The sequence below is a fragment of the Chenopodium album genome, chromosome 14 (genome assembly GCF_948465745.1).
Source record: "Chenopodium album chromosome 14, dcCheAlbu1.1, whole genome shotgun sequence".
Lineage (NCBI taxonomy): Eukaryota > Viridiplantae > Streptophyta > Magnoliopsida > Caryophyllales > Amaranthaceae > Chenopodium > Chenopodium album.
Window position 1 is genome coordinate 12,755,119 of NC_137847.1, and position 8,982 is coordinate 12,764,100.

The 8,982-nt window shown below is 32.3% G+C and overlaps 1 pseudogene; it reads left to right on the forward strand.

Moving 5' to 3' along the window:
• The first annotated feature begins 3,088 nt into the window (after window positions 1-3,088).
• Window positions 3,089-8,376, forward strand: LOC145578942 (putative metal-nicotianamine transporter YSL7; annotated as a pseudogene).
• The last annotated feature ends 606 nt before the right edge of the window (window positions 8,377-8,982 follow it).

The window sequence follows — 8,982 nt, forward strand, 5'->3', positions numbered from 1 at the left end:
CGTTGTCGAATCGTCGATTTCGAGGGACGATGTTGGCTTGTTCTCTTCCTCGTCAGTTGCCATTGCTATGGTTTAGCTAGGTTGTTTTCTTTATTTTTTTTGGTGATGTTATTCTTGTATTATGAATTTGTGACAGTGAAGGAATGAAGAATCATATAGTGTTTACGTCCTATTTATAAGGGAGGGTTTTGAGTTTTTCTTCCCTACTAGAGTTTACCGATTTTAAGGATAAATTTATTGTTAAGTGGAGTTTTAAATTTGTGTCCAAAAAAAAAAAAGTGGAGTTTTAAATTAGAGTTTTTCATCTTTTTTTTTTTTTTTTTTTTTTTTCTCTCTCCAAAAAAAAAAGATTTTCACAAACTTTTGGATAAAAATATGGGTGTTTTTTTATTTTCATTTATTTATTTATGTTGTTCTTTACATCTTCATGATATTTTTTAAGCTTAACTTATTTACTAGTTTTGGGCTTGAGCATGACTAATAATTTTTTTTTTTTTTTTTTGAGGAAAAGCATGACTAATACTCTAATTTTATTACCAAAATTTTTAAAGATTTGTTTAACAAATGTTTGAACTCTTATCCGATCAAAAATGACTTGACCCTAATGACCTGATCCATACCCGAATTGCACAAATTGATTTAAACTAAACCCATTTTAAAACCAAATATTGCTCAAATTGAAATGTTTTTCATAATAAACTAATTGACAATATAGCTTAGACTGTTAAACAAACTGGGCCCAATCCAACCTAAATGAATTTGGCTTGACAAATACAGACCTAAGTTATTATTTTTTCATCTTATTTATTTTGACTGAACGAAAAATGTCCTTACTTGAATGTGAGCAATTCTAATGGACTCAATTTTAACCCAAACCAAATAACTTGATTGTTGCCATCCATCTAGAATTTTATTTACCAAAATGAATTACAATTTATCGGTTATAGCATATACCAATACCAGATCATTAGAAATTCTGTAATATATAAATACCAGATCATTAGAAATTCTTTAAGATATAATTTATAATACTATTCTTCAATGATATTTGAATACATTTTTTTTTTGAATACATTTTAAATTGGTAACATTATACTTTTCTCATAGGCCATCCATAACATTTATTATAATTCAAATATTTATACCAACTTTAGGAAGGTGTTTGTTTGGAGGGATAAGAAGAGGAGGATAGGGATAAAAAAAAAGGGGATTTAAATATTCTTTTATTTGTTTAAGGGGATGGGGATAACTAAAGAGGTGAGAATAAGAATAAAAATGCAAGTTATTCCTTCAAAATAATAACTAAGGGGAGGTGATATAAGGGATGAGAATAAAATTAATAAGGCAAAATACATTTTTACCCTTAATGAAGAAAAGGAGAAAGAAAGAGGAGAAATATGAGTAAGGGTAGTTAAGTAAGTTTCTTGCTTATCCCCATATAATTCCCAATTCGTACGGAATTGCACTAATTTTTAATTTACTTTAATATGATTTGCACTAAGGGCCTGTTCTCTTCAGCTTATTTTCAATTCAGTTCAGCTCCAATAAGTTCAGATTCAATTCAGTTCAGTTCTTATCTTAATTTCCTTCTCTCATAAAATATTCAGTTCTCATTTCAGCTCCAATAAGTTCAGTTCAGCTCAGTTCAGTCAATCAGACAGGCCCTAAGTTTTTTTTTTTTTTTTTTTTTTTTTTTTTTTTTTTTTTTTTTTGGGAAATTGCGCAATTTTTAATATAATTTGGTTGTCTGATTTTATTAAACTTTGATCTTATGATGTTATGTGTATGTAAATCTATAAAGAAAAAAATTATATCAAGTGAGGTCTTATTAGATTTATATTGATGTGTAATTTATTAATGAGTCAGTGATAAATAATTGCACATAAAACAATAAAGTATGACCATAACTGTGCTGATATGATCTAATCATAATTTATTTATGAGCCGATCTAAATTAAAATAACTAAAAAAAAGTTGAATTAAACATGGCCTAACACACACACAATATATATATATATATATATATATATATATATATATATATATATATATATATATATATTCATTTGGTATTTTGTTTGTTTCACTATATTGTCCAATTTTTAGCTTTTTGATATTTGTTTGTAATAATTATTTAATATTTAATCCCTCAGTCTCGAATTATTTATCTTACACATACATGATTTTATATTAGTAAAAAAAGTAGTGGTAGAACAAAGGAATGGGGAGTATATGGGACAAGTAAATTGGGACATCCCAACCCACATCCCAACCAGGGTTACTAAGAGCATCTCCAATGCTAATTGTTAAATTAGTTTGTCATGCCACTTATGATTTTGAGCTAACCTTCGTTGTAGCTATTTTATACTCCTAATAGTTAGCTATGAGCTTGCTAGCTAATTAAATAAGCTTGACTTTCTCAATTAGCTTTATAAATTTAATTATTTAATATATTAATCTCTTAAAATTTAGAAATTTTTTTCTCAAGCAAATTAGCTTAGTCAAACTAGTTGTATTTTTTAGCTCCAATGATCCAGCTTGTAGCTAGAAACTTTTAAAAATTACAAGCAAGTCTCTACCTACAACCACTGAAGGTGCTGTAAAATGTGTGCATTGAATTACGTAGAAACTAATGCATAAACAACAAATAATGGGAGACTTTGGGGTAATTAATAAGTTCACACCATTGGCTTTACCTGGCCTAGTAGCAAGCTGTCAACAGTCAAAGAATACTTACATAGAAATGAATCAAATGTATCAAAAACTCCCATATTAAAATAGGACCTAAATGATTTCATTTGATTTGATTCACTATTAATAGATAATCTATTACAACTTCATACATGGTCTCATTTCCCATTTTCAAAACACAAAAAAAAAAACAACCTTGATCCCTTAAACCCTTACAATAATGGATCCTGATAGAGAAAACAAATCAGCTGTAACGACGTTCGAAATCGACAATTCGACAACAAACACAACCCTAATAACCTCCGTAGAGAAGACATTCGAGGGGACCGTGGTACCACCATGGAAACAACAGCTAACGATTCGAGCATTCGTCGTAAGCTTTGTGTTGAGCATTCTTTTTACATTCATTGTGATGAAACTCAACCTTACTACCGGGATTATACCATCTTTGAATGTTTCGGCTGGTTTATTGGGTTTCTTCTTTGTTAAGAGTTGGACAAAGTTGCTTGAGAAATCTGGTTATCTTAAACAACCCTTTACTCGTCAAGAGAATACTGTTATTCAGACTTGTGTTGTTGCCTCCTCCGGTATCGCCTTTTCCGGTGAGTTTTTCAATTTTTACCGGCGTAAATTGTTCTTGAGTAATTCTCATTTTTATTGATTTGATATTAATTAATTACGTTTGTTAACTTAATGGCTGATTTAATTTCATGCGTATCTTGCATGCAATTTCTCTATTAGTCCCTTAATTCTTTTTTAATTATGTATAAATTTCAATTCAAATGGTATCTAATAATTTAGCGATAATTATGTACAATAAGATTGTTTTCGTAGAGATTCATCATTGATTGATGAGTGCGTTTTCTGTGTGGTTGGGGGTACTTATTATATTAATCGGTTGGTTAGGGGTTACTTATTCAAGAGTTACTCGGTCAGAGATTACTTGATCAACCACAATATAAAAATTTGTATTGGTCTTTAGTTTCCTTTTGAATATTAATTTTTAATAATTTTTCAATATTTATGGAAGGAACATATAATAAGAAAAATTAAAATTTATATCAAGAAGGATTATTTATGTTTTGAAATCCGTTCAAAAAAAAAATTTATGTTTTGAAATAATGTTCATTTTTTTGTGTGGTTTGCTGAGATAACTGATCCTAGGGTCAACTCAGTAAAGAATACTGTTTGTAAAGACTAAAGAGAACGATTTTTGTAGTTAATTTCTTATATTAACGATTGAGAATGTATGAAGGGAAAATATTAGGGCCCAAAAACCTCAAAATGTCCCCAAATATTGAACATTACACCTAAGTATGGTCAAAATACATTTTGTTTAACAGTGTACACCAAGAAATCAATTAATGCGTTCAAACAAGGATTGAAGGACATTTTCTATGAATTTAAAACATGAGTTGAAATTAATCTACTCTACTACATTTTGCATGGATTTTAATTTGTAACGTATGGAGTGTTTGGGAGTCTTGTGTTTGTTGGAAATGTCCAAAATTGACTATTACACTTACATAAGGACTTGGATTAAGTTTTGTTGTCATACCTCATTGTGCCATTAATGACACCGCGTTATTTAGGTGTTTCCATCATAAGAACGATCATCGCGTACTCATTTTCCTCTTTTAAATGATTATCAAATCTTTTTTTCAATTTAAGTATAGTACATTTCTATTTAGAAATTTTTTGATATCTTGCGGAATAAGCTATTCCATACGGAGTTTTTGGTTTTAGCCATGTACAGTGCACCATTTGTTGTATTTTTCAATTATTTACTCATGTTTGATCGTGGGTATATATTTTCTTATTGCCAAAATAAGCAATTTGTTGGGGAATTTAATTTCAAACCTTTAGTTTGATATTTAACGTATTAAGAGCAAGTTCAATGGTTATAGTTAGAGACTTGCTTGTAATTTTCAAAATTTTCTAGCTACTAGCTTGACCATTGGAGTTAAAAATTACAATTAGCTTGTTTGAGAAAAAATTTTCCAAATTTTTTTGAGATTAACATATTAAAATAATTAAATTTATAGCTAATTGAGAAAATCAAGCTTATTTAATTAACAAGCTAATAGCTAACCATTGAAGTACAAAATAGCTACAAAGAGAATTAGCTAAAAATCATATGTGGCATGGCAAGCTAATTTAACAATTAGCTTACCATTGAAGATGCTCTAAAGTGTAATTAAAGTTTTTGTTTTTGTAATTTGGAAGTTAGTTTTTCAATTACTTTCATCTAAAATAGGTTTGCTTTGATATAACACATTAACACCCTAAAATACAAAAGTTAAGCTATCTTACAGCTATTGTTCCCTTAAAAGAATATTGAAATTGCCAAAGAAACAAAAAACGTGTACCAAAATTATGCTTTGTAATTGGATTTCAGTATTTCACATTTCACAGTTGTTTTCCATTGTACAATGATACGGCAAATTGATTTTATTTTTTATTTTTTTTATTTTTTGTTAAGAAGCTATAGCCAGGTTGAAAATATTGAACTAGAAATAGCAACTAATGTAAATCGACCAGCAAGTATGGAATCCAAATCTTCTATTTCATGATCGATTTGTGTCACTTATGTAATTAACTAATTATATATTATTAAAATTTGGATAAATAATGGAACAAATAATTAATCAATAATTACAAAAATAAGGTCACACACCGTGCACTGTAAATTATACATGTGACCTCACAAAGTCATTGTAGAAGTATTAGGTATAAGACTTCCAAACAACACATGTTATTGTCTCACTTTGACAATAGGAAAAAAATAATAATAATAAACTAGTGTAACGCTCTATAATATTACTCTTATTGACCTTTAATTTTGGGATGAACTCTTACCTGATCTTGTGGAATGGACTCTCTCTCTCAGCTTGCTTGTGTCGAGGGGTTGAAAAGTATTAGACAAGGAGATTGTGTACCATAATGCTGGTGTAATGGTGTTAAACTCTATTAGACTAGTCATTGTACAATTAGGTTGAAATTGAATATGCATGCATAAATGAATTCGGCTTTTACTTGTATGTGTAAATTAAACTATATGTAATCAAGATATAATTTGATAATGAGCAGGAGGTGCGGCAAGTTACATTCTTGGGATGAGTGACAGAATTGCAAAGTTGGGAGATGGCTCTGTACATGACACCAAGAATCCTTCTCTTGGATGGATGATTGGCTTCATCTTTATTGTTAGCTTTATTGGACTACTTTCTGTTGTTCCCCTTCGCAAGGTACGAATTCAATTTTATTAACCAATACTTTGTTTGAATAGAGGGGGAAGGAATAAAAAGGGAGGGAGAGCGAGGAGCGAGAAGTTCCTTGAATTCCCTCCCTTGCTCTCTAGTAGATACCATCCCTTCAAAATTGGAGAGATTTGAAGGGAAATCGGAGCTCCATCTTCCCTATCCTATCTCTTTCCCTTTAAAAATATGTTTATTTATTTCACTAAAAGTATATTTGTTTTTGGCCGGATTTATATTGGTAGAATAAAAAAAAAATGGAGTCAATACTTGATTCAATTCGTGATTGTATCGTATCATATTGCACATAATAATCTATATATGCTTTAAAACATGGATGCTTAGATTATGGTTATCGACTACAAACTCATTTACCCAAGTGGAACTGCTACTGCTCATCTCATCTCATCAATAGCTTTCACACTCCAGAAGGTGCCATTATAGCCAAGTAAGCTTTACATTCTTATTAGCTTGAATACTTGATTCCATTGTAATTCATTAATGGGGTGAATCAAATCGAGTCGTTCCAATATTGGCTAACATTTGTTCTTTACCTTGTTATTTTTTAACTGTAGGAAAAAGGTGAAGATTTTAGGCAAATTCTTCTCTTTCAGCTTCTTGTGGGGTTTCTTCCAATGGTTCTTTGCAGGAGGTGATGATTGCGGATTTGTGAATTTCCCAACTTTTGGCCTAAAAGCCTATGATCAGAAGTATGTGTTACATGAAAATCTTCTACTATTTAGTTTTCATGCTAAACTGATAAATGTCATGTTTACTAGCCTCCCTTACAGCTATTATACATACTTTACATGAACAGATCAATTTAGTTTTGAGAGAAGACCGTCCTAACTACAATGTACGCACTGCAGGTTTTACTTCGATTTTTCTGCAACGTATGTTGGTGTGGGTATGATATGCCCTTACATTGTTAACATATCTTTGCTACTCGGAGCAATTATATCATATGGTATCATGTGGCCTCTTATAGAGAAACAGAAAGGACATTGGTTCGACGACGCCCTTGCAGACAGCAGCCTTCATGGCTTGCAGGGCTACAAGGTATAAAGTTTATGTTTGATTATTGTATTTTCAATAAGAATTGATGATAAACAAAAAATAATTTATAATCTCTAATCTTTTGATTGCAGATTTTTATTGCAATAGCCATAATTTTGGCTGATGGACTATACAATTTTGTTAAAATCTTCTATAGATCAATGTCAGGCTTGTACAAGCAGTACAAGGCAAAGAGCTCCGGCGCAATCCTCCCCTCTAACGAACATAAGACCCCTGAAGTCTCCCCTGAATCATTCGATGACCAACGAAGAACTCAATATTTCCTCAAGGACAGCATCCCAAATTGGTTTGCAGCAGCTGGTTACGTCGCCATTGCTGTAATCGCCATGAGTGCACTTCCAAAGATCATCCATCCACTCAAGTGGTACCATATCTTAGTCATGTACATTGTTGCACCAATTTTAGCCTTTTGTAACGCGTATGGTTGTGGCCTAACTGACTGGTCCTTGGCATCTACTTACGGAAAGTTAGCAATCTTCACGATTGGTGGATGGGCCGGTGCTTCTCATGGTGGGATTGTTGCAGGGCTCGCGGCCTGTGGTGTTATGATGAACATCGTCTCAACAGCATCAGACCTTACACAAGACTTTAAAACAGGTTACATGACACTAGCCTCACCTCGATCAATGTTTGTGAGCCAAATAGCAGGGACTGCAATGGGCTGTATCATATCACCATGTGTCTTCTGGATTTTCTACATGGCTTACCCTGATCTTGGATTGCCAAAGACCACATATCCCGCACCATTTGCATCCTTATATCGAAACATAGCTCTTCTTGGAGTTGAAGGAGTGAGTTCGTTGCCTAAACATTGTCTCTTGCTATGCATAATATTTTTCATTGTTGCAATTGTTATAAATGGACTAAAAGACGTGGTAGGTGAGAAATACTCGAAGTTTATACCAATTCCGATGGCCATGGCTATACCATTCTACATTGGAGGCTACTTTGCTATCGACATGTGTGTTGGTAGCTTGATACTCTTCGTGTGGGAGTACAACAATAAGGCTAAGGCTGATATGTTCGCGCCTGCAGTTGCTTCCGGGTTGATTTGTGGTGATGGTATATGGAGTTTGCCTAGTGCAATACTTGCTTTGGCTGGTGTAAATCCTCCACTCTGCATGAAGTTCGAATCTAGCATATCTAGCTAAGTTGGAAGAAATTAAGCTAATGATATGAACATAGACTATTAGTGTGTGGATTTAATTTCCTAGTGGCATAAAAATTGTAGATTTGGGTTGCTATTTTATCGTTAATGTATGAATCCAGTACAATTCAACAATTGGGTCCAAAGTCTACTTTTTCTTCCCTATATTAATTAAGATCGATCATAGGTGAATTTTCATAAAATTGTGTAACATGTGAAAAGGGAGAAAATTAGAGCCTAAAAAAAAAAATTGTTATTTTTACAGCAGTTACAAGGTAAAGATACTATGGAGAAGCTTAAATATGAAATTCATACTTGTTAGCATAGATCCATATTGGCCAATTACAACATAAAGTTAAAGAGACAACTAGAAATAAGGGTGGATTTATAGCTATATCTCCACAGTTTTTATCATTATTGGCGTTCAAACCATTACACACTTGGAAACCCTTAAATAGCTAGTAGTTAGCTACACAAGCACCACTTTAAAGTAGACTATAATTACTATCACATAAATCTGATCCCTCTCCTCAGCTTCAATGCAACATAAGCCAGGTAATTCTTACGAGGTAAGTTTGAACCAGCTGCTGTGCTAAGCAACCGCGATGCTGGGACGGATGGACATAAGTTTAGAACTTCCCTTGAAGTGAGCCTAGCGAGCAAAGGATCCCAGTGGCACTCACAACACACAAGCTTTCCATTATGACCAACAAAAAAAAATGTAAAGGAAACTTGCAGAGGAGTTTTCCTCAAGACTTGACAGTTGACAACCATTTTTTTTTTCAAATGTATGATTATCTATATTAGCAT